The sequence below is a fragment of the Halichoerus grypus genome, chromosome 12, assembly GCF_964656455.1.
Source record: "Halichoerus grypus chromosome 12, mHalGry1.hap1.1, whole genome shotgun sequence".
In the NCBI taxonomy this organism is placed as follows: Eukaryota; Metazoa; Chordata; class Mammalia; order Carnivora; family Phocidae; genus Halichoerus; species Halichoerus grypus.
Window position 1 is genome coordinate 85,527,622 of NC_135723.1, and position 26,616 is coordinate 85,554,237.

At 39.3% G+C, this 26,616-nt stretch overlaps 1 protein-coding gene and 1 long non-coding RNA gene across 5 annotated transcripts in view; one reads left to right on the plus strand and one right to left on the minus strand.

Moving 5' to 3' along the window:
• Positions 1 to 26,616, plus strand: part of MKLN1 (muskelin 1) — a 312,186-nt gene that overhangs the window by 92,864 nt on the left and 192,706 nt on the right. Inside the window, exons 1-3 of one of the 4 annotated variants that reach the window (XM_078059571.1) lie at positions 23,701 to 23,907; positions 24,994 to 25,072; positions 25,589 to 25,755. The exons of the other annotated variants lie outside the window; for them this stretch is intronic. The gene's annotated coding sequence lies outside the window, so the exon portion shown is untranslated. Of the gene's footprint in view, positions 1 to 23,700; positions 23,908 to 24,993; positions 25,073 to 25,588; positions 25,756 to 26,616 lie in introns of those variants that run through there. 4 annotated transcript variants of the gene reach the window in all.
• LOC118526760 (uncharacterized) overlaps positions 19,261 to 26,616 on the minus strand; it is a 39,204-nt gene continuing 31,848 nt past the window's right edge. The window contains exons 2-3 of the long non-coding RNA XR_004912784.2: positions 21,524 to 21,711; positions 19,261 to 19,444 (exon numbers count right to left, since the gene is read on the minus strand). This is a non-coding gene — a long non-coding RNA (uncharacterized LOC118526760). The remainder of the gene's footprint in view (positions 19,445 to 21,523; positions 21,712 to 26,616) is intronic.

Here is a 26,616-nt window from a genome sequence, read left to right on the forward strand (position 1 = left end):
CAGTGATGAATATAATGCCTTTCCTGTTATAAAGCACCTGTACTGGATTAATTAGATTTTTCAAATGAAAGTGAAAGAATAATAATGCAACAATAAACTTGTTTTATGTGGAACCATCTAAAAGTCTCAGAGTGCTTTAAATCTGATATCATTGTTTATTTTTATAGCATTCCTAGTAACTATGATACAAAAGATTTAAATTAATTTCTTGTTTTGTAAGGTACTGTCAGAGCCATGAAAAGAAGTTTAATTGCCTACAAACTCCTGTTAGACTTGTAGGCCAATGATCTTGCTTTCTGGGTAGCATCAACCCTGGAAGTATGTGATAAAAATCCTTTATGTTTTACAGCATTTTCACAAATAATTTCATATTTGGTTTGTCCATCAACCGTGTAAATTAATTGTGACTGGTATTATCTTTAGAGATAAAAACAAAGGTGGTCACTATAAAAAAAGTTAAAAGTCTAATAAAAAATTAGGAAAAGGATGCTTCCTTAATATATAAGAGCTATTACAAATCAATAATTAAAAGGCAAATATTTCAATAGAAAAATTTACAAAAGACATGCTTTAAAATCATAGAAAGAGATCTCAATAACAAATAAACATTTTTAAATATCCTCAAAATGAGTGGAGATAAAAGAAAAATAGTATCTAGTGCTGACAAAGGTATGTGGAAGTAGGAACACTGATAGATTTCTGGAAGAGTTATCAGATGGCAAAACCTTTCTGAAGGAAAATTTGGAAATATATTAAAACTTCAAAGATGTTCAGAACATTATGACATAGTAACTTCATTCTGCTAATATAACCTAATGAAATATTCAGAAAAACGTAACAATCTACGCCAAATGATATAAATATCACCATTCTTACGAGTTCAACAAAGGGTGGATCCAATGACATAGTAAGGAAATGGAATATCAAGCTGTCATAGGAAACCATGTTAAAGAATTAGCTAAAAGCTAAAGGAAAATTCTACAACCCAATGTCAAATAAAAAAGCATGATTAAAAAAAATACAGAGAAAAATATAGAAAAACACTTTTGCTTTTAGAGCAACTTATTTTTCATCTCAGTGAAATTTCACAGGTGGGCAAACTGCCAAAGAACCCTTGTCTTTTCCACTGCCACAGTGCCATTCTAGGGAAGTACATTTGTGACCATAGTCATCAAATCACATACAAATGTGTAATCAACTAAAACTATTTTTAGACAGCTTGGTTGGTTTGCATTGTCTTAATGAGGCTGAAGTTGTAGGGTTAATATCTGTGTGGGTCACTTAGCACAGGGAGACAAGCTAGGTCAGCCAAGTAGTTCATACCTACAGTCAGCCATCTCACAAATGCATGCTCTTCAGAGGACCTAGGTAGAGTGTGTCATTTCAGTCCATATGATTTCAGTTCAGTCTATATAGGACAGTGCAGCTACCAAACTTCATAACAACACGTGGCCTTAGCATCTTCAAACTCAGAACCTCAGTTAGCCATTAATAAGAGAAGATGCTTTACTTATATGTTCAAATTAAAAAAAAAATCTATCTATAAGCACAGGTTGGATCACAATGTTCTCCAAAGGTAAAATACTAAAGAAAGTAAAAAAAAAAAAAAAAAAAAGGCTTATTTTTCTAATTGAGGGCATTAGAAAAATCAAGGGTGGTACATGGTTTACCTCTATTTCCCAGCGACCTGATGTCAATGAATTCCTATTGAGTTCATGTTCCGAGATTTGCCAAAGAGCAGGTCAATGTCACTAGAGAATTTACACATTTGTCAAAGCACAGAAGGCTACGGATTCACAACTCAGTTTCTGGCCTCAAGTGCAATTTTCTCTCTCTGTTTTCAGGATCCGCTCCTCCCTGCAAAACACCAGAGCTGCAGGCAGTTCTCTAAATAACACCGCGTCCCTGGCCTCCCAGCTCCCATTTGAACGTTTCGGCAGAGCTCCTTTGAGGTCTGCCCTGCACCGCCTCCCATCTCCCAGGCTCGTCTTCACTAGTCTGAGTCAGCTGTGAGTCACCTCACTCATTAGCAGAACTCAGAATGCTTCTCCATTCTCTGGATCCCTTTTGTCTCCCTCCTTTTAACTGGTTTCCTGGCAGCCTAAGGTCTGTGGCCAACCCTGACGTTAAGGTGTAGGTCACTACCAAGATGGTCGGCTCAGTAAAGAGGTTGGCAGACAGAAAGTAGATAGATTAAAAGTGATGGTGAGGATAATGATAATAATGATGATGGTGCACAGCTGCTTGCTTCAGAAGCACCGAATGGCCAGATTTGGTGACTGCCTGTGTAGGCTCATAGGACAGCACAAAGGTCCTTAATCCTTGGTCTCTTCTTTCTCTTCCTTCCCTCTTCACCCCTCCCCCCCACACGCCCATTTGGTACAAGGTGAAAATGTACGGACTGCCTTCACTGTGAAAATTAGGTAAAAGAGCTGCGTCCTACATTGGTGGGGTCCCTTTCCCCAGCGTTTTCAGATTTGTCATTCTCATGTTTACTCATCCAATTTTACATTCTCAGTGCTTTTCAGAAAGGGCAATAGAGAAGGATTTGTGCCTTGTTGGTGCCTCCTGGGCATATAAAGGAGCCTAGTGAAATAACATTAATAAGAAACTCTAGATTCACTGTAGAAAATACCAACACCAGAATGCTGTTATTAATTCATTAATCTTATTAAAGCCCTTTGTAAGATGGTCAGTACTTTACTCAGCGTGGATAGTCACTAGCTTTCAGTAAGTCAGATGATTTACTTTAGAAAGGGACCCCAGTGATACCCTGTCCAGTCTTTCATTCAATCCGCAGACATTTACGGAGCACCTACAATAAGGAAACCCTGCAGATCCCCAGGGCCGTGTTGCTTGAGCTCCACTGCGCATGCACATCAATATTACCTGGGAAGCTTGCTAAAATGCAGATTCTGGCCCATGAAGCCTAGAGTGGACACTAGAGGTTCTGCATTTCTGTGAGCTTCCTGGAGATGCTCGCAAACCATACTTTGAGTGGCTTGACTCTAAGGGCTACACAGAGCCAGGCAAGGCTTGATTCCCTCTGCAAGGAATGCCAGGAGGTCCACAGGCTCTGTGAGGCTGCCCTATGCCTTCCTCCTCCTCGGCATTATTTATCCATGAAGCCCAGACAATGCTGACCCATTCTTGCCAGTGTTCTTGGCTTTCTAACGTCTTCACTCCCAGTGAAGGATGTTAAAATTGCAGGATTCAGGTTTGGGATTCGGGCAAGGAAAATGGCCCATTTATCTTCTACCTCGGCTATGAGGTCTGGTCTAGGCCACTTAGCAGAGAGCTCCGAACTCATATTTCAGGCAGGGCCTTTCTTTGATTGCTACAGTGATCTCCTTTTATGATTTGTTAGTTTGTATCCTTTGCCAATTTTTCTGTTGGGGTCTTTGTCTTTCAATTATTGTTTGTAAAAGTTCTTTATTAAAATATTAAGGGGAATCTCTTTTACCCCCCAAAAAAGTTGTTGTTGTTGTTGTTGTTGTTGTTTAGTCTTTTCCTTTTGTCTGTTAATTTTGGAGTTAGGAATCTTAGACTCTAGGCTAATATTAATTTTCTTGTGAATCTGAGTAAGCCCCTTTACCTGTTGTGACACAGTTCCTTTGCCTGTGAATGGAGGCAGTAAAGACTACATATCTCAGGGAACTGTTGAGAGTACATGTGGGATAGCGCTGCACAAATATAGAAGGTGGGTACTTTGTTTTTGGAGCTTATATTAACCTGATAGTTTTACTGAACCTAGTGTGGGACATAGTTGACTGGTGTTAACAAGTACCAGTTTGGTTTTGGTTTGTTTTGCTTTTTAGTTTGGTTTTGGTTAAACAAACATTTATTGAGCACTTACAAGTACTATGAGTGCTGTTCTAGGTTTTGGTAGTATTAACATACATAAATAGAATTAGAAGCTGCCCATTAAGCACTTCAAAGGCATAAAAGTGCTAGTGATTTCTGTTTTCCTTTGGCCTCAACTATCACTTTCTAAATTGTCAACAGATAAGATCTTCTACCACTCCTAACATGTCTGATTAAGAAAGTGCCTCAGTATTGAGGCAAATGACCTGGTGTTTCTTGATTTCTACATTGCTCTTTCATCTCTACAAGAACCTTATACACGTTAAAATTATTTCTCTACATAGTAGAAGTTATAAGAGTAATAGTATTCCAATTCAGACTGACAGGTTTTTGTCTAGCTTTGAGAAGTAGAAAATTTGTACTTATCCCCCATCTATGATGTTTATGTTCTTTCTACCACTGACTATAAGAAAATATGTAATGTGTATGTGTGTGTGTGTGTGTATACGTGTGTGTGTGTGTATCTTATCTATCTATATATAGCCTGCCAGATAATGTTTTATCTCTACTTGATATTTGCTTTTAAATAGAGTCAAAGGAAAGAAACTCTAATTGCAAAATTTTCACTATCATCCAGGTAGAGAACACTTCCCTACTCCCACTGGCACCCCTGTTAGTCTTCCTACACACTAAACTGTCTTATGGGTCCCTACGCTGAACATAGATAAAACAAAAAAAAGTCAATATTATTGAATCTAATCTATTTGCCAAGCACTGTGCTAAGTGCTTTCACATACATTTTCTCATCTAATGGATCTTTTGGTTTCTTACTGCAGGGGAGAAAATGAGATTATGCCTTTGCTTTGCTACCTCCTCTTCTTAGAGTCCTTACTCCTCCCTGTCTCTGTAAGCCTCTACTGGTAGCAAGGGAACTCAGTTTGAGGCAAAATCCATTCTTTCTTTCATCTTTTCCAGGTCCATAGCAAAAAGTTGTTTGGTTTCTGACTTCTGGAAGATGAGATGTGTTGATTTAGGAATAAGTGAATGGAACAGGGCTGAGGGCTGAATGTTCTTTAACATCAGGTATCCACATAGGTAGGCACCCACCTCTGGTGAGAAGTCTCTCTTTTCCTGGCTTCTTTCTCAGATAATCCACTGAACTTTCTGGGGGGAAAGTATCCATATACATTCAGCTCTTCCTTTGCTTTATTTCTTTATCTATGAACACAGGTGCTTTACCAATTTCCTCATCCTGCCCTGGCCCCTCCCCAAATTCTCCTGAGAAACATAACAAATTGTATCTATTCCTGAGAATATCTGCTATTTTCTCCTCTTACCATGATTCCATATCTTGGATTCCACTAAGGAAAACACAGCCTGGTTGACATTGCATAACCAGTGAGAAAGGAATCTTCCCTGGGCAATGAAAGGAGGACTGACTCACTATCTCAGCTCTTAGGAATGGCTCTCCAGCTACTGATGGAAGCCACATGGGTTCAGCCATGAGGCCAGCAAGGACCTCCCTGTGACCAACAAAAAGGAGGCAACCAGGACTAGCCAGAGCTGAGCTGGGGCAACTGACCCATTTGTAGAAGTGTCTCCAAGGACAGTGACCAGCAGTCCAAATTGCAATGTGTTGGCAGTGTATCAAATTTCTAGCTGATCCTGTCTGGTGGATGAATGGTGTCCAATAACAGAAGACTCTGGGAAAGGATGTACTTATAATCAGCACGTGGTGATATTTTTATTCCAGAGGCTTATTCTTCATTCTTTCACTTTTGAGTGAATATGCTAGGCACTGAGATAGAGGTTGGCACACTCCCCTTGGGGAGTTGAGAGTTCAGTAGAAAGGCAGAAAGGGAGTAAATACAGGAGCTCAAGGAGAACTTAGAAGAGGCACTTAAGATTCAAGAGTTGGGAAAACTTCCCCAAGAATGTGTGAAAGGCCTATACAGAAGGAAGGAGGAAGGACACTCCTGGTAGAGGAGGCAGCAGAGAAGTCACAAAAGCAAGAGAGGACAGGTGGCTCATTGGAGAAGTAAAGTGTTTTGGTGTGGCCGAAGTACGAAAATGCAGGGGGAGAGGGCAAGAGATGATCCTGGAGAGGTGAGCAAGGGTCCAATTACAAAGGTGTAATCTTGTGTTTCATGCAAGTGGGTCTGAAATCCACCCTGAGGGTAATGCTGGGAAATGCTGACTCTGTGGGGGGAAGGACATGTCAGGTCTGCTTTTTTAGTAAGCTTTCTCACTGGTTGTAATGTAGAGATTAGATGCAAGGAAAGCAAACATGGAAGTAGGAGGACCAGGTTGGAGGATCTTGCAGTAATTGAAGAAGGAAACGACGTGGGCCTGAACCATAGCAAAAACAATAGTGATGCAGAGAAAGATGAGTCTGAGAGATACAAAGCAGTTGCGCCAACTGACCTTGGTGATCAGCCACAGGTAGGGCCTGAAATATTCAGAATGGCTCTCAGCTTTATGGATGGAGGAAGATGATAGGAGGAAAACTTGCTGGAAGGAGATGATGAGTTCAGGTTGAAGCAGGAATCCCAGACAGATACCCTACCACCGGCCTGAATAGCAATGGAGGAAGGTCAGGGCAACTCAGTGGCACTGGGGCCACCTCAGGTGTACCCCAAAGGAGGCTTAAGGACAGTTTCAAACCCTGCCAGCTAGAGACATGGGGCTCCTAACACAAGCTCCTACTTAGAAGCCTGGCTTATTAAGACTGACTCTGTGCAGGACTGAGGCTGCAGATGAGAGGTCTTCAGAACCTGCACCAAGCAGGGCCTGACAAGCTGTTACCATGGAGACATGGTGTGCGCAGGAGGGAGTGAGTAGGAGGTCTGATCCATTCCAAGCCTTGGGTCACAAGGCTGTGGCAGGCTAACAGATAAACAGGAAAAAGACATATCAATAGAAAAGGATGTTCAAAAACTATTGACAGTTAATTGGAGTTGTATCGTCATAATTCTAGATTAAGTCTAACAATTTAGAAGGATTAGGGTAAGCCACTTAATGATCCTGCTAGTTATTTCAGGTACCACTTAATGAGGGCACAGGGAAGTGGATGCCTACTCAGGCTAATGCCAAATGTACATACACCCATCCGAAGCCCTTCTGCATCCCTGGATTCTAAGTAGCTTCATATTATTTCCAAGTTTCTGGAGACATAGGCACAAGATATGGGAAGTTAAATTTTTTTTTTCCATTTGCCACGCTGATGGCAGTAATACTTAAGCAACCTTTGGAGCTCTTCAGGAAATTCAGGTGCTGGCAAAGCCTCAGATTCAATGTTATTACTAAATAATTAGAGGAACATTCTGGACAGAGAGCCAGCAACACTGGGGCTCCAGGTGGCTTTTGTGTGTGTGTGTGTGTGTGTGTGGTGGTAAAATACATATATCATGAAGTTTATCATTTTGACCATTTCTAAATGTACAGTTCAGTGGCATTAAATACATTCATAATCTTGGGTAACCATTATGACTATCTCTTTTCAAAACCGTTAAGCCATAACTCTCTACTGGGCCCCCATTTTTAAAAATTTATTTATTTATTAGAGAGAGAGGGAGAGAGCTCACATGCATGAGTTGGGGGAGGGGCAAAGGAGAGAATCTTCAAGCAGACTCCCCGCTGAGCAAGGAGCCTGACAAAGGGCTCAATCTCATGACCCATGAGATCATGACCTGAGCCGAAACCAAGAGCCGGACACTTAACAGACTGAGCCACCCAGGCACTCCAGGCCCTAAATTTTTAAAACAACTTCATGTACTGCACAAACTCTGCCTCCCAGGCAGGATGATGGTTGTGCTGTTACAAGTAAGACAACTAGGTTGATCTTGGTTTGGTCAGTCGCTCTCAATTCAGACCTGGGGTTTTTTGGCCAGAGTCCCCATCCTGTGGGTAACCTTGTTAAACATAATCTCTGGAGGGAGACTGATTTTTTTTTTTTTTTAAGATTTTATTTATTTATTTGACAGAGAGAGACACAGTGAGAGAGGGAACACAAGCAGGGGGAGTGGGAGAGGGAGAAGCAGGCTCCGCACAGAGCAGGGAGCCCGACGTGGGGCTCGATCCCAGGACCCTGGGATCATGACCTGAGCCGAAGGCAGACGCTCAACGACTGAGCCACCCAGGCGCCCCAAGGAGGGAGACTGATTTTAACCATCTTAATGACTGAGGGGACTTAACAATCTTGATCTCCAAGGTATTCAAATAGTTTGTGGCACTGCTTATTAAGAAGTCAGTAAAAATTAAGTGAGGGCCATAGGCCTTTGTAAAGATTCTACTGGAGGCAAACTTTGTTCCAAAGATAGCTGGGCATAATTGTGAGACAAATTGTCTATGAATCAACTTCAATTTAAATAACCAGAAACACTAGTGCCTGTGGAGGATGAGATATAATTCTGGCTTGGAATGGGAGACTATAACCAGGCTATCAGAGCTAGAAATTCCAAGTGTCCTACTTCCTTTTCTTTTATAAATCAAAACATTCAATGAGGGCAGGGATAAGCCTTTGTGACTCTTCTTCCTCATACAACAAGTTCAAGGTGTTTAGAACATGGTGCTTATAGGCCAAAGCTCCGTGGAGAGTTCACAGATCCAAGGCAGTGATAACTCTCAAAGCCCAGACAGATACTTCCCAGATGCTTGATGTCAATCACGAGAGACAGCAGGAGGGAGAAGGAGTAGGAAAGATTGAGTGAAAGTTGCTTCACCATTAACAGATCTAAACCATATGTCCTGTTTGGGGGATCAGCAGTAAGCTAAATCCTTTAACATAATATATTATTTGTGGAAACTGCAGCTCAGAGGAGGTTGACTAGCTTACTTAGGATCACCCAGAAAAGCTGGAAGAGAGTTAAGAATTAGAATCTTTGTTTCCTGATACCTGGTGTAGTGGTTCATTTTGATCAGTATCTGCTGGTATTCTATACTTAGAATGCACAAGGGTGATGGTTCTCTTTATAGAGCCTCTCTATAAAGTTTTCATTGTTTCAGGGGTGATCTATCAGTAACTTTATCTCCAAATTCACCTCCAGTTTAGTCTTCTAATATCCTACTTGCTTTTCGTCAGAACTCAAATCCCGAACAGAAGTTCAGAAAGATGTTGTTGGCAGTCAAGAAAAGGTTTACTGCTATTAAGATCCTATTAGGGGACAATTTCTAGAATGATGGTATGAGGAGATCCACAGACCCACTCCTGAACAAAACAACCATAACTGGCAAAAATTAATCTTTATTAAAACAACCATTTAAAGTTGTTGTCCTAGGGGTGCCTAGCTGGTTTAGTCAGTAGGGCATGTGACTCTTGATCTCAGGGTCATGAATTCAGACCCCACATTGGGTGTAGAGATTACTTAAAAACAAAATCTTTAAAAAAATAATGTTAAAGTTGTTGTTCTACAGAGGGAGATGAGAGGCAAGAAGACCAGAGGCTACTGCCCCTACCTTGCTTGTAAACAGGGGTATCACTCCAAGAGAAGCAGGTCACTGTTCCTGCCCCCACTTCAAGACAGAGTCTCTGAGATTTTTCTCAGGGGAAGGTGTAGGTAATAAGCATTGGGCTCTGAAGCTCTTCACAAGTGAACTGACTTTGTTTGGAGCCGAGTGTGGGGAACCTCAAGCTGAAACAAGTTCTGCAAAACAATGGAGATTCAGTAAGAAGCAATGAAGGGGGAGCCAGTAGCTCTGAGAGCAACAAAAGCTAGACCATAGGCCAGCTAGCTAGAGAAACAGGGGAAAAGATAGCTAAGAAGAGCTCTCCTGGGGTCAGAACAAGTCTCAAAGACTGGCCTCAAAAACTACCTCTGCAGAGGGGCTTCAATTTAGTTGGATCAGACTGTGGAGCAATTTACGCCTCAGGGCTTATTGAAAACAATAGAGTGATAAGCTAGCAACTAATGGAGCCTAACAGCTAGGGATCATACCAACAGAGACAGACAACAGAGAGATCAGGGATAAAGACAGCCAAAGAGAGTTGTGTTAAAATCTCTGTCATCCCAGGATGACAATGCATATATATGTCCAAGTATGTATTTTTTAAGGAGCAACAGCAGAGTTTCTGCATTGCAGACAAATAGACTTCACTAAAATAATCTAGCTCAGTCACTAAAGAAATAAAAAAGCAAACTATAATGATAAGCTCATAAGCTCAAAAATAAACAAAGTTGAAGGGATCGGTAACCAGAGTTGTTACAATATATTATCTAAAATGTCCATTTTTGGGGGCGCCTGGGTGGCTCAGTCAGTTGAGCAGCCAGCTCTTGGTTTTGGCTCAGTTCGTGGTTTCAGAGTCATGGGATCAAGCCCTGCATTGGGCTCAGTGCTCAGCGGGGAGTCTGCTAGAGGATGCTTTCTCTCTCTCCCTCTTCTTCTACCCCTCCCCCTGCTCATGCACGCTTGTGTTCTCACTCTCTCTAAAATAAATAAGTAAATCTTTAAAAATAAAATAAAATACAATGTCCATTTTTCAGGGCACTTGGCTGGCTCAGTCAGTAGAACACGAAACTCTTGATCTCATGGTCATGAGCCCCACTTTGGGCCTAGTGCTTACTTAAAATAAAATAAAATAAAATGTCCAGTTTTCAACAACAACAACAACAAAAATATGAGACATGCAATGAAACAGGAAAGTGTGATGTGACCCATACACAGGAGATAAAGAACAATCAATAGAAACTCCCTGTGAGACGGCCCAGATATCCAACTTAGCAAAGACATCATAGCAGCTATTATAAGTGTGTTCAAAGAACTAAAGGAAACCATGCTTAAGAAAGCAAAAGAAGGTATTATGACAATGTCTCATAAGACAATCAATAAAGAAATATAAATCATTTTTTAAAAAAAGAACCTAATGGATTTTCTAAACTTGAAAAGTACAAGAATAGAAAAGAAAAATTCACTAGAGGGGCTCAGTAGTACATTTGAACTGGCAGAAGAAAGAATCAGCAAATTTGAAGATAGATACATACATGCATACAAGAATAAAGAGAAAGAAAAATAAAGAAATAGAAACAGAATTTCAGAGAAATGTGGGATACCATTAAGCATATCAACATATGCATAATGGGACTACCAGGCAGAGAGGAGAGAGAAAGCAGAGCAGAAAAAATATTTGAAGAAATAATGGCTGAAAATTCTGAAATCTGATGAAGAACAGCAATCTGCATATCCAAGAAACTCAACTAACCCTAAGTAGAATAAACACAGAGATCTACATCCAGATACAGCATAGTAAAAATGCTGAAAGAGAAAGAAAGAGAAAATCTTGAAATCAGCAGAGAAAAAACAACTCATCACATACAGAACCCAAATAAGAATAACAGCTGACTACTTTCCTGAAACGATGGAAGGTAGAAGACAGTGAGATGGCATATTCAACAGAGTAACAAGACAGTATACAGAATGGGAGAAAATATTTGCAAACATGTATCTGATAAGGGATTAATATCCAGAATATACAGAGAATTCCTGAAACTCGATAACAAAAAAACCAAACCAAACCAACCCCCCCAAAACAAAACAAAAACAAAAACAAAAACAAAAACAATTCAGAAATGGGCAAAAGACTTGAATAGATATTTCTCCAAAGAAGATACATGGATGACCAATAAGCACATGAAAAGATGTTCAACATCTCTAGTCATTAGGGAAATGCAAATCAAAACTATAATGGGATACCATGTCATACCCATTAGGATGGCTATTCTCAGAAAAAAATAGAAAACTAGTGTTGGTGAGGATGTAGAGAAACTGGAACCTTTCTGCACTGTCAGTGGGAGTATAAAATGGTGCAGATCCTATGGAAAACAGTATGGCAGTTCCTAAAAAAATTAACAATAGAACTACCATATGATCCAGCAATTGCTCTTCTGGATATAGACCCAAAAGAACTGAAAGCAGAGTCTCAAAGAGATATTTGCAGAACCATGTTCATAGTGGCATTATTCACAGTAGCTAAACATGAAAGCAACTCTAGTGTTCATCAATGGATGAATGGATAAGCCAAATGTGGTATACACATACAATTGAATATTTGGCCTTAAAAAGAAAGGAAATTCTGCAATATGGTACAACATGGATAAACCTTGAGGATATTATGCTAAGTGAAATAAACCAGTCACAAAAAGGCAAATATTCTACCTTCTGTCTCTATGATTTTGACTACTTTAGGAGTTCCTAAACAACAGAATTTGACTCTATGATTTTGACTACTTTAGGAGTTCCTAAAGTAGTCAAAATCGTAGAGACAGAAGGTAGAATGGTGGTCGCCTGGGGATGGGGGAAAGAAAAAATAAGGAGGTATTGCTTAATGGATAGAGAGTTTCAGTTTTGCAAGATGAGTAGAGTTATGGAGCTGGATGGTGGTGGTGGTTGTACAACATTATGAATATATTTAATACCACTGAAGTGTATACCAAAAAATGTTTAAGATAGTAAATTTTATGTTATGTGTATTTTACTACAATTTTTTAAAAATTGAAGAAAAAAGACTTTGCACAATGATCAGATGGGAATTATCCCAGAAATGTAAAGTTGGTTTTATACCCTAAAGTCAGTTAATGTAATATACCATATCAATAGAATAAAAAACAAAAACCACATGATCATTTCAATAAATGCAGGAAAAAAGCATCTGACAAAATCAGCATCCATTAATGATAAAAAATCAACAAAATCAGAATAGAAGAGAACTTTCTTAGCCTGATAAAGAGTATCTATAAGAAACCCATAGCTAACATACTTAACAGTGAAAGACTAAATGCTTTCCCCTTAAGATCAAGAACAAGAGAAAAGTGCTCTTGCCACTTTTATTTAACATCGTACTAGAGGTTCTACCCAGGTTATTTAAGCAAGAAATTGAAATAAAAGGCATCCAGACTGGAAAGGAAGAAGAAAAAGTATCTACTTGTAGATGACATGATCTTGTATATAAAAAATCCCAAAGAATCCACTGAAAAGCTATTATGACTAATAAAAAAGCTCAGCAAGGTTGCAGGGTACATGATCAATATATAAAAATCAATTTTATTTCTATTCACTAGCTATGAGCAATCTCCCCCTAAAATCAAGAAAACTATTTCATTTACAATAGCGTCAAAGAGAATAAAATACTTAGAAATAAATTTAATAAAAGGAGTGTAAAACTTTTACAATGAAAACAAGAAAGTGTTGTTGAAAGAAATTAAAGAAGACCTAAGGAAATGGTAAGAAATCCCCCATTCATGGATCAGAAGACCTAATATTGTTAACACAGCAATACCACCAAAATTGATTTACAGATTCAACCCAACTCCTATCAATATCCTAGCTGTATTTTTCCCCCCAGAAATTGACAAGCTGATCCTAAAATTCATATGGAAATGCAAACCAAAATAGCTGGGGGGAAAAAAAAAAACAAACTTGAAAAAAGAACAAAATTGGAGGACAGTAATTAACATAGTGTAGTACTGCATAAGGATATACATATAGATCAGTGGAGGGGAATAAAGAATTCAGAAATAAACCCTCATATTTACGGTCAATTGATTTTTGACAAGGGTGCCAAGACAATTCAGTGGGACAAGAATTGTCTTTTCAACAAATGATGCTTAGGTCAACTGGATACCCACATGAAAAACAATCAGTTAACAAAAATTAACTCAAGATGGACCACTGACCTAATATGATGTAAAGCTATTAAAATCTATCAAAATTTAAACTTGCATGTTTTAAAGGACATCACTAAGAAAGTGAAAAGACAACTTATAGAATGGGAGAACATATTTGCAAATCCTATATCTGATAAGAAACTTACCTCTAGAATATATAAATAATACTTACAAGTTAATTTAAAATTTTAACCCAATTTAAAAATGGACAAAGAATTTTTGGGGGATGCACAAAACTTGTTTTATTTTTTTATTTCCTGCATTAACATAGAAAATGTATTCATAGAAACAAGGTGGGGAGAATTTTTTCTGTAGACTCAATATATTTATTACTGATGCCACTTTGTGTTTCTAACACCATTATACTTCTATATCCCAGAAGTACATTCTTCAGGTTTGTAGTCTACCTGGAACCTCAGCATCTAACCAATTCTACTTGGATTTTATTGGCATATTAATTTCATTCTCATTTTTATTTTAATATTGTACTACGTGGCAAATATATCAAATGATCCAAATGTGCCCAATGATGTGCTTCTCTTGCCCATAATTACAGTGTTTGGGAAGAGTACCTAGCCCATTTCTCTCCCCCAAATATATAATATATATCATCCTAAAATGATAATTATCTAGATTATCTAGTATATGTGCAGCTGAAGCGAGCACAATTATCTAGATTAGCTAGTCCATTCTTTTGTACTGTCTGTATATCATCTTAAAATAATGTATTCCATTTTTAAAATAATGTTGGTAGAAAAAATACTGTCTATATTAAGTACCTATAATTCCTTTAGTTTAGTCTCCATTTTCTAATTTTTAGTTTTTATGGGAAACACTTTCCCATTAGACAAAGAATTTTTATAGACATTCCTTTGAGGAAGATGTACAAAAGGCCAATAAACCCATGAGAAGACACTCAGCATCATTAGCCATAAGGGAAATGCACGTCAAAACCAAAATGAGATACTATGTGAAACCCCTTAGAAGGGCTATAATCAAAAAGACAGATAATAACAAAGGTTGGCAAGATGTGGAGAAGTTGGAATCTTCATGCATTGCTAGTGGGAATGTAAAATGATATACCACTCTGGAAATCTGTATGCAAGTTCCTCAAAAGATTAAACATAGAGTTACCATATAAACCAGCAGTTTTACTCCTAGATATACAACAAAAAGGAATGAAAATATAGGTCTCCATAAAATGGTACATGAATGGTCATAGTGATATTATTCATGGTAGTCAAAAATAGAAACAATCCCGGGACGCCTGACTGGCTCGGGATGAAGAACATGCAACTCTTAATCTTGGGATCATGAGTTGGAGCCCCATGTTGAGTGTAGAGATTACTTGAATGAATGAATGAATGAATGAATAAACAAACAAACAAACAAACTTTAAAAAAATAATTAGAAACAGCCCAAATGTCTATCAGCTAATGCATGGTTGAATAAAATATGGTATATCCATACAATGGATATTATTTAGCAATAAAAAGGAGTAAAGAACTACAACAGGGATAAATCTTGAAAAACATTACACTACTTAAAAGAAGCCAGTCACAAAAGACCGATTCCATTTATATGAAAGGTCCAGAAAAGCAAATCTATAGAGGCAGAAAATAGAGTAGTGATTGTCTAATTGCTGAGGTTTGATGGAAGAAGTTAGGAGGAAATGGGGCTGATGGCTAATGGGTACAAGGATTCTTTTTTGGGGTGATAAAATATTCTAAAATTGGCTGTGGTTTTGTTTGCACAACTCTGAATATACTAAAAAAAATATTGAGCTGTATACTTTAAATGGGTGAATTGTATGGTATGTGATGTAAAGCTCAATAAAACTGTTTTATATATATGTGTGTGTGTGTGTATGTATATATATGCAGAAAGAGAGAGAACAATATTAAGCCAAGGGATCTGTGGACATCTAAACCCAGGTTTAGCCCAGGTACCACCCTTATCCCTCAGGGTATAGAATCAGGGTATATACCTCAGGGTATAGAATCAATTTTAATATAACATTTCATTAATCAGGTTGTGCCTAAAATGCTAATGCAGAGCTCTCTAGTAAACCAGCCTAGATCTCAGAGCCAAGATAGAAGATTTAAGGTGCATTTTTTCCTTGCCCTAAGCCCAAATTTGAATCTTGAAATTTTATCTCCCTATGCTGGGTGTGATGATAAGAGAGCAATCAAAGCATCTGGGAGAATCCAAAAGAAGCAGATGGTTGAACTTTAGTGCATGAAAGGGAAATGCCCTCCTAACACTGAAGCCCCCTAAAAGAAGGAAACAGAAGAAAAGAGAGGGAAGGGAAGAGGGTGGGGAGAGGAGGAGAAAGGCGGGGAGGGGAGGGGATAGGGAGGGAGAGGTCTAGTGACTCTACTCACTGTAAATGTGGCCCTATGCCTACAATCAGGGAGTACTGTCACCTTTTGCAGAATAGGAAGGAGAGGATGAGAAAAGGTGGATGGATGTTCCTCTTCGAGATGGTCTTTAGTGGGAAGATTTCTAACAGAGATATAGAGAGATGCCGGTAGTGGAGAAGACAGGGTCAAAGCAAACCTGAGCAGAATGCCTCGGTGAATAACAATGCCTTACCAATCCTTGCAAACCAAAGACCCATTAGAGGAAGCTGCTCATGTCAAGATTTCCGATTAAAATTTTAACCCGGAAGGAAATTGCAGAATTATTAAAGCAATTTGTGTTTTATAGCAAGGTTACAATTGTTGGTATAAATGAAGTGTTTTGCAGATGTTATCAGATACTCCGTGCAGAGGAAGCCATCCATTTACATTCCTAGAGCCTTACTTTATTAGTGCTTTGCATGTTTTTTTTTTTTTCCAAGCCTTCTTCCCTTCTCTTCTCAGTGCACTTCTAGTTAAGGAACACTAAAGTTCTATTCACAAAGAAGAATAAGGATGGCGATGAACTTCATAATGATCTAGAAGAGACACAACCTAGTGACATGTTTTCTGGTGCATCGATTTATAAAAGGGAAATGATCTACAGGGTGCCTTTGATGAAAACAGTCCTTTCCCTTTCTGTAGCTCCCAGAAATGCACCAGTCTGCCTTTCAGTGCGATTAAGCAGCCCAAACACCCCAGGGAGGATATGGGGAGTAGCTGGGGAGCAGTTACGGCTGAGAGCAATGATTCTCTATGCAGACTTCTTACACTCTGGTTGGGGTTGAAACTTTCTCTTCACCCCTTCAAACTTTCTTTTTGGCCGCTTTCTTATATGTGGCTTCTCTGTTAAACTTACATGATTATGACCACCAACACTCATCTGACCCACCCATCTTCTTACCTCTAGAAAGTGTGGGCTTCCAGAGAGCATCACCTCTGGGTAACTCACATTTCTAATTCAGAACTGCAATCAGAGTTCGTTTTGTTGTATAGAGAAGTGATTTGTTCATGATTTCCTTCTCTTTTGCAAAATTCTAGTACATACGGAAAAGGAATCAGAATAGTATAATGAACATCCATTATCTACAACCTAGATCAAACAGTTGTTAAAATTGTGTCATATATTCTTCATTTTCCTTTTGTTATTTTTTTCCTGAAGTAATTTAAAGCAAGCTGTAGAAATATATATATTTCACCCCTAAATACTTCAACATTCATCTTTAAATAATAAATACAACTTTGTTAGGTAAATTCAATTCTATTACCACACTAAGATTCAGATAATTTTTCAATAGCAATGAATACTCATCCATATCCAAATATTCCCTGCTTGTCCCCAAAATGTCTTTTTTAAAAATTGTGTGGGAAAATGTACATAATATAAAATTTACCATTTTTAAGTGCACAATTCAGTGGCATTAAGTACATTCACAATGTTGCGCAACCACCACAACTATTTCCAGAACTTTTTCATTATCATAAACAAACTTTATGCCCTTTAAGAACAACTTCCTATTTCTCCCTCCCCCAAATGTCTTTTAAAGATGATTAATTCAAACAGGATCCACATATTTCATTTGGTTATTATGTTTCTTACAGTTCTGAATTCTAGAGCTGGCTCCTTGCAATACACCCACATACATTTTATTTTCAAGACATTGACTTCTTAACGACTCTGGACTAATTATTCTACAGACTGTCCCACCTTCTGGATTTGTCTGATTGTTTTCTCATGGTGTTGTTAAACTTGTTCTTCTGTTCTCTGTATTTTTTTTTTTTTTTTTGTAAGCTCAAAGTTGAATCTAAAGCCTTGATAAGAATCAGGTTAAACATTTTGGTAAGAATTCGTCATAGGTAATGCTGTGTACTTCCTTCTACATCACTATTAGGTTGTACGTAATGTCTGGTTGTCCCACTATTGTTAAGCCTGATATTGATCACTAAGGTAAAGTGATGACACCTTACTAAAAAGTGGGTTTTTAAAAATGGGGACTTGACCACTTACACTGTTTTAAAATGATTATCCCTACTTTGAAGGTTCAGATAAAGGGGTTCTGAGTTGTTGCCTGGCACCTTGGAGACAGCCTTTATCCTGTATAAAGGATAAGAGGATTAAGACTGAGGCTTTATCCTCTTTATGGAGTGGACACAGGAGTTCAAGTTTATCTCTGAGGGTGGTCAGAGCAGAAATTTCTGGAATATGAAATCTAACAGAGACTGTGTTTTCTCTGGGTCCAGAAGAAGTTACTCTGAAATTGTTCATTAGCCAGAATTTAACCATTGACAAACAGATCTTTTTGCTAACACTTACTAAAGAGAATCTAAACATTGGGAATTCAGATACAGAAGAATCTTTTTTTTTCCTCCCAGAAGAATCTTTTATGGCACTTTAAAATAACTCCTCCTCCACCTACCACTCCTCCCCAACCCCCAAAAACCACTTTAGACTCTAGAATAAAAAATTAAGGAAGAGCATTTTTCTTTGGATGCAGAACAGACAGATCTTTAGATGTTTCTTGAGTACCGTTCAGAGTAAGGGAAAAGTATGCATCTGTTCTCTTTGTATGATGTTTACCTCTTGTCTTTTAGCTACTATAAACTAAATAACTGATCCACTGAGAATATAAGCAACTATATTAAAGGATTTCATGATTGAAACTAAGAATTTGGGTTTCTAAGGAAAACGAGTTATTTTTAATTTTAAAATCAACACTTTTACTTTATGGCAATTAAATACTCAAGTCGGTTACACTCTGCTCCAGGGTTGCTGTGCATTTCTGGGTACCCAGAGGGGTAACTTGGTTATTATTGCTCATTTGTCTTTTGTGTTTGTTGTTACTTTGTTTTTCGGCCAGCACAAAGATTAAACTTTGTGAATTTTCTGCATCGCAGGACAGAACTTAACCTTAGGGTACTGGACTAACAATTTTCCTTTTACAACTGAAATTAACAATATCCTTTTTCTCCATTTATTCTGTAATTTTTTAAGATTCTGGCTTCAGATTTACCAGTTGGGTAAGGGAGGTGGTGAAGGTCTCTTTGAGGAAAGAGTTCTTCAACAGTAGCTCTCCCAGCAAAACTAGCAACACGTGCTGATAGCCTCCATTGGGGGTTACTACACTTGGTGACGAAGATCACACCAGCAGTTTACAAGACCAAACAGTGTAAAGGATCATCCATCCTTGTCAACTTTTCTCTTTTTTTTCCTCTTTATATATACCCACCTCTTTTCTTGGTTTCCTTCCTTCTTCTTCTGCCTCTCTCCTTGTCCCTCTCCCTCCTTGCTCATTCTTTTTCCTTCCCTTCTTTTACCACTCATTATCCTAGGCTGGTAGCCTTCAATGACTCCCCCTATACCCACCAAATTTAGTGGGATCTGAAGGACTTCCTACCTCACATCAGCCTGTGGTACATCACTGAATACTTGATAGAATCGAAGGAGTGGGAGAATCCTAGAGAAAGAGAATTCCAGAGAAGGAGGTCTGCGCCTGGATCTGTGTTCTGAATTCCTTCTGTCCAACTTCCATTTGTTTGAACTGCCAGTTCCAGTTTCCCGTCTGGGTTCTGTAGGATCTCACAGTTCTACAAGGATAGTAATGGAATTACTTGAACCATGTCCAGTACTTCAGAAAAGCCCGAAAGACATTGTATGTTTACTCAGTAAAGCTTGAACAGGTTAACTAAATAATGGAAAGCTTCTTTCCTTTTGGGGTCGGGGGGAGCTGGGGAAGTTATGCCATACTAACTCACGGTGAAGAATGTATCTTCATACTAAGAAGTTCTGGTTGCTTGCATGTGTTGTCTATAGGGTAGACAGACTGTACTGGAAAGAATGTGGGTGTAGAGGTGAGGCCAGAATTTAATTTCTCGCAATAAGACTTAGGCTATGTCCTTAAGATCTCTGAACCTCAGTTTACTTATTTGTAAAAGGGGAGTAATAATTTATATTTTTCAGACTCCTTGAGGATTTTAGATAATGGGTGTAAAGCATCATTAATACAATACCTGGTACCTAGTAAATACTTAATATGATTTCTTTATAAGTGTGATTTATTCAGTAAATAAAAATCTTTCAAAGCATATGGCTCTTAGGGGAAAAAATGAATCTGATCATTGAGAACAGAGATTGGGAAGCACTCACATAACATAGCTCTATGTGGTCATATAAATCATCCCTTAAGAACTCATGCCAAGGGGTGCCTAGGTGGCTCAGTCGTTAAGTGACTGCCTTCGGCTCAGGTCATGATCCCAGGGTCCTGGGATCAAGCCCCGCATTGGCTCCCTGCTCGGCAGGAAGCCTGCTTCTTCTCCCTCTGACCCTCCTCCTGCTTGTGTTCCCTCTCTCGCTGTCTCTCTCTCTCTGTCAATTAAATTAAAAAAAAAAAAAAGAACTCATGCCAAGTCTTTTTTTTTTTAAGAGAGGGAGTGGGGAGAGGACAGAGGGACAAGGAGAGAGAGAGAATCTTTTTTTAAAATTTTTATTGTTATGTTAATCACCATACATTACATCATTAGTTTTTGATGTAGTGTTCCATGATTCATTGTTTGTGTATAACACCCAGTGCTCCATGCAGAACGTGCCCTCTTTAATACCCATCACTAGGCTAATCCATCCTCCCACCCAAGTAACAAAGTTACTTACCAACTTATTTTTCTTCTCCTTAATCACTATGTTCAGCAACACACAAAAGCAGAAGCAAGACAGGTCTAAATGTGGTATTATCTGACTAGACCCTAAGCACTTCAAATTGAATAGTCTGTGTTTGGGGTTCATATGAACTGGTTTGGAGATGGTTATTTAGTGTTCTCCCAAGAGTATGAAAGTTTCCAGAGGAGACTGGTTAGATAAGCAGAGGCTACCATGCCTGGCTTCAGCTCTGTAGGGATTTCTAAGGCTTTAAAATTACCTCTGGAATCCCCTTAAATGCAGTATTCTCTGATGTTGAGTGTGGCCTCTGATACCTTCTTTTATCTCATTCCTCCGACACTCCAGAAATTTACCCTAGTCTCTCTCACTACTTGCAACCAGGAGAAAAGTTGGGAAATAGGGTTGTATTAATCAATATAGACTATTACAAATGACTTCAAAATTTCAATGGCTTGACCCAATTAAAATATATGGTTCTTATCACAGTTCAATATGAAACGGTAGGGGTAGAAATGTGTGGAATGTGGTGGTCAGTCTCTTATGCAGTAATTCAGGGATATAGGCTTCTTCTAGCTTACGGCTGTTTCTTCCTTAGGTTCTCAGAATTCTTTCCATTCAGCCAGTGGGTGGGAGAAGAACCTGCCATCACTGCACAGGAGGCTTTTTATGGCCCAGACCTGGAAATGGCACCCATTATTTCCATTACTTTCTGTTGGCCAAAAATTAGTCACAGTGTTCTGCCCAACTTCAAGAGAGGCTAAGAAGTCCAGCTGTGTGCCCAGCTCATAACAGTTTCTGCCACAAGGGGAGAAAGTTAGCTCCTCGATACAGGCTGATTGTTCTGTTCTTGTGTTTCCTCAAAGATATGCAAAATAAACGTACTGCCCTATTTTCAGGTCACTTAATGCCTAGACCTACCATTAACGTCTTGGTCAGTTTCTGGAAAAAGTCCATCCATCAACATCAGCATCAACCTCACTACCACCACAAATCAGTCCATACTGTAAACTTACTTGTTTGTATTTAGGACTTTCCAAAGTTTCGAGATACCTGGACCAAACCTGTGCAGAGGCTCTGATTTGGAAGTTGCCCATGCACTTGTACTTTGTTCTTCCTGTCAGATGGTTCCCATGACAAAGTCTGGCAAGTAATGCACCAGAAACCATATGTAATATCTAAAGCAAACTTTGTCACATGGCACCTATGAGAAGAAAATAAATGTGTTATAAACATTTAAAGAACTCTCTCACACATCTTCAAAAACTATGAAAAACATGTTTTTGCCTTTTCTCAATCAATGTATTTTTCAGCTGTCAGAACTCTGTAACTGTCTGCAGCTTGCTTCCTAGTTCTCTCATTAACCAATTTACAAAGGCTATTTCATAGTGCAACCATTTTGGAAACATCCATCTGTCCTCATTTACTCACAGGCTATTATTCCCATTGAGATTTTAGCTTCCTCCCATGATGTGTGTTCATCTTCTTATGTAAAGAGGATGATGACACGGACTGGACGAGCTAATGAAGGTAAGGTCCTGATGTGCGCCCTGCTCTGTTTTTCTAATTGTGGTGTTAAGTCTTCACCGCCCATCTACAGTTTCTTCTTACAATCCAAGCCATGCATTTATTATATGGCTCATGGGATTAAGGGTTCAGTCATCATTCATGTATTTGTTCATTTCTTTATCTATTCATTCATTCTGAAATATTCATTGAGTACCTACTTTGTTCCAGATAGTGTGCTAGGTGCTAGAGTCAGAGCAAAGAACAAACATATAAGGTCTCTTCCCTCATGGAACTTATGTGAGAAACAGAGTGTATGTATGCATGTATGTATGTATTTATTTTAAGTAAGCTCTATACTCAAGGTGGGGCTTGAACTCATGACCCTGAGGTCAGGAGTTGCACACTCCATTGACTGAGCCAGCTAGGTACCCCGTAATATGTTTGTTTGTTTGTTTATTTTTTATTTTTTATTTTTTTTAAAGATTTTATTTATTTATTTGAGACAGAGAGAATGAGAGAGAGAGAGAGCACATGAGAGGGGGGAGGGTCAGGGAGAAGCAGGCTCCCTGCCGAGCAGGGAGCCCGATGTGGGACTCGATCCAGGGACTCCAGGATCATGACCTGAGCCGAAGGCAGTCGCTTAACCAACTGAGCCACCCAGGCGCCCTGTTTGTTTGTTTATTGTAAGCTCTGTGAGAAACAGATTCTAAATAAATAATAATGCAAATATTAATTTAATTGTAATATTTGTATGGGAACTTTGTTCCGTTTTTAGTGTTTGGATAAACCTGAGTCACCAATAGTTACTTTGTTTTGCTTTGTTTTGTTTCGTTTTTAACTGAAGTCTTTGTTCCTCTGTAAAAACCAGCTGCTTGGGGTGCCTGGCTGGCTCAGTGGGTAGAGCATGCAATTCTTTTTTTTTTTTTTCGGTGCAAAAAGGTGGTTTTATTGAAGCACAGGGACAGGACCTGAGGGCAAAAAGAGCTGCCGAGCATGAGATTCTTAATCTCAGGGTCATGAGTTTGAGCCCCACTTTGGACATGGAACCTACTTAAAATAATTAAAAAAAAAAAAACAAAAAACACATTTTTCTTAAGGGTAGTCATTCATTCATTCATCCATTCACTGATAATATTCATTAATTCATTAAACATCATTGTAAAACTGCTATTTACCAGGCACTATGCTAAGATTTCCAAATACAAAAATGAAAAGACAAGATTCCTGCCCTTAAGAGTCACACTCCAGTTGAGTAGATTGGCATGCAAACCACACAGTTATCTATGACAGTTATGTCATAATGGAGAAATATGAAAAGTGTGGTGAGGCATTGGAAAAGGAGGACCTACATCTGCCTCCCTAAGTCAAGGAAGACATCACAAAGGATGTAGCACTTGGACTGAGGTTTGAAGGGTGAATAAGCCTTTGCTAAGTAGACAAGTCAAGGAAGGGGATGAGATGGCTGGTTGACTATCAAAGACTTGTGTTCTTCTTCACAGTATGAAATTTTTCTGGCAAGTGGCCCAACCAATTGCCAGTCCCCTATACATCTAAGTGGGGCTAGGTAGCCAGTTCTCATTAATGGGATGTGAGCAGAAGTGATCTGTACCATTTCTGGATTAGGGTAAGAAATAAGTGTGCGTTTTCTTCCTTTTTCCCAGCTGTATGAAGTAAAGGACTCTCAAGCTTAGAGGATGGCAGAGATACAAAGTAGAAGGACCCTGGGTGGAACGCTGCTTGGCACACTGAACTGTTACATGACTAAGAAATAATCTTCTATTGTGTTAATCTACTGTTATTCTATAGCTTGTTTGTTACAGCAGCAAGCTCTACCTTAATTAATACAAGGCAGTCCAAGCAAAATGAACAGTATGTACAAAGGCTTACCAAGGTGAGTGTCTAGCAGAGTACATGCTCAATAAATATTTGATATTGCAGTAAGAGTATTATGGGGGACTATAAATAGTCCAGTACTGCCACAGTATAAAATACATGAATGACTGGTGGGAGTGAGGGGAGGGTGGATGGATAGGCAAGGACTGATCAAAAAGGGCCTTGAATGCCATGCTGAAGAATTTAGGTTTATTCTTACAGAAGACGGGAAGCCAGTGAAGAATACAGAAAAGGTGAGAAGCATGATCACTGGAATAACAGGATCTTTGAGAAACACAACACCCAAGAACCTACTTTAATTTTCTTTAGATGTAAGATGCTAATCCAAAGATGAAAGATAGGGTTTCAGAACCAGAAGACATCATCATCTAGTCAAACCTCATTTAGCAAATGAGGAAAGTGAGGCCCAGAGAAGTTAAGTACCTTTGCCAAGGTCACCTAGCTAAAACTTGGCAGAGTTGGGGACTAGAAGGCTAGTCTCTTGTTCCTAGCCAGCTTTATAGCATGGCTCTTTCCACTGTACCTCGGTGCTTCAAAGCAGTTGAGACCAGCTGGTGCGCCTGTGTTTTCAGTTCCCTAATGAAGACATTGGGGATTTGGAGGCAGGGTATTTTCCATGGAAGGCTGTCTTCTCTGTAATTCCTCATCTGGCTTGAACCGCTATTTTGGAAAAGGTCCATTTTTCAGCATCAAATTTCCCTGGAGGATGACTGAGAATGTGCTTAGTGGCCTGTGGGGTGCCCTTGCACTTTCTGAGCATTTGTTGGGAAGATGAGAAGAAACTAGTGGTGGAGTTTTAGCTCCTGGAAATGCTGCTTGGTTCTTTGGCATCTGGGGAGTTGTTGGCCCTCTTAGTGACTGTGGTTCAGCCCGCCAGCTGACTATCCTTCAGGGTCAGATCAAAACATCTTTAGCTTGTCTGTTTAAAGGGTCAGCCCCTCTGGCTGGCATTTAAATGTCATTTTCTGCAGTTTACTACCTCTGTTTTCATATACTATTCACAGATTCGTTGTTCATTATGATTATTTTTACTCTATCCAAGGCAATGTGACATACATTTGGTTTTTTTTTTTTTTTTTAACAGCAAGTACAGGCAAAGGGACAACTGTGCTGAGGTCAGTCTCAGAGAAGCATGACATGTGGTCTGACTTAAGGAAGACCAGGTATTATTGAATTACTTTACAACTGGGGAAGCCAGAGCACACGTTGGGGCACAAGTCCAAAAGTCTCCAAGAAATTTTGGAAAAAAACAAATTTCTTGATGTTTTTCAATCTAGAGTTTTGTGACCACCTTGTTTCTTGTCCTTTGGTTGTATCATCTTTGCCTCCCCTGCATGTTCCTTAATTGCTAGCTCGGTAGGTTAGGATGAAATATTAATGAAGATGAGAGTGCTCCTTCAGTCCCTGCAGAGTGTCTTGGTAGCACCCAAAGATGATGTCTTATGCTGTGGAAAGTGCTTGGGCTTTGAAGTCAGAGAGACAACTGCCACTCATTAGCTGTGAGGTCTTGGGCAAGTTTCTTAACCTTTCTGAGCCTCAGTTTCCTTTTTATGTGAAAAGGGAAAATAATGTAAAGTACTGGGGGTGGTTATGAGAATTAAATAAACTAATGTAGGTAAAACTCCTCTCTTTATGCTGAGCACACAGTTGGCTCTTAACCAGTATTATTTCCTTTTCAGGTTTCTGAGAAGTTCTCATTAATAGCATTCTTTTCCCCAATCCCCATCCTGGGTTCTGGTCAAGATGAGAAATGAGACAAAAGAGTGAGCAGATGGAGACCAAAATATCACCTCGACTGCTGATAAATGCTGTTTCTTGTGAGAAATAATGGGATACTAAATACTAAGTGAGTTTCAGAATGAGGTAGACTTATTCACCTAGTCACAAGGAACATTTCATCAGGACAGGCCTTCTCAGGGAGGAGATGATGGTAGGAAGGGGAAGGGACCCTGCCCCCAGAGGAGCAGAGCAAGGTGACCTCCTCACTATGGGCAAGCAGATACCTAAGAGGAAGAAAAGAGCAGCTAAATGAACATGCCCTATACTTCACCAGATTAAGCTCCTCCCCTAAGGAGGAGGGTAAGACAAGGAGTAAACAGAGACCAAGAGTGTCAAACCTCCACAGGGATGAAACTTCTGAAGCATCCCCCACCTCCCGCCCCCCAATATTTCTTTCCTCTGGACCCCCTCCTCTCATTTTGTGCTTGTTACTTTTCAGCCACTTTGCTCACAAAGGACACAGCTGTCAGCGTGTCACTGTGGGCAGCCTCAGAATACAAAGTTTGGGAGAAAGGTGTGAGAAAGGGAAGGAGAGGTTGGGTAGAGTCATTGGTAGAGAAGGAGGGTGGGCACATGAATCCAGAAAGAGAAGCCTAAGTTCAGAGTCAGGGGTTGGAGGTCTGAAGGGAGGATCAGTGTTCAGAGACCTGTTCTAGACAGGAGGACACTACAGGATCTTAGTCAGAATTTCTAGGCATGGGGCAACAGCCTATGGCCAAATCCCAAGAGGACAGGAGGGCATCAGGGTTACAACAGCACTCAGATCTGACCTCTGAGTCAAGGAACTATGTTCCTGGAGATAACTCGATCCTAGCATTGAGTTATATACCCTCTGCCCTAGTTTTTAATCTTTAAAATATAAGCATAGTTTGTGATTATAAAACTAATACTTGCTCACTATGGAAAATTCAGAAATACAGAGGTATAA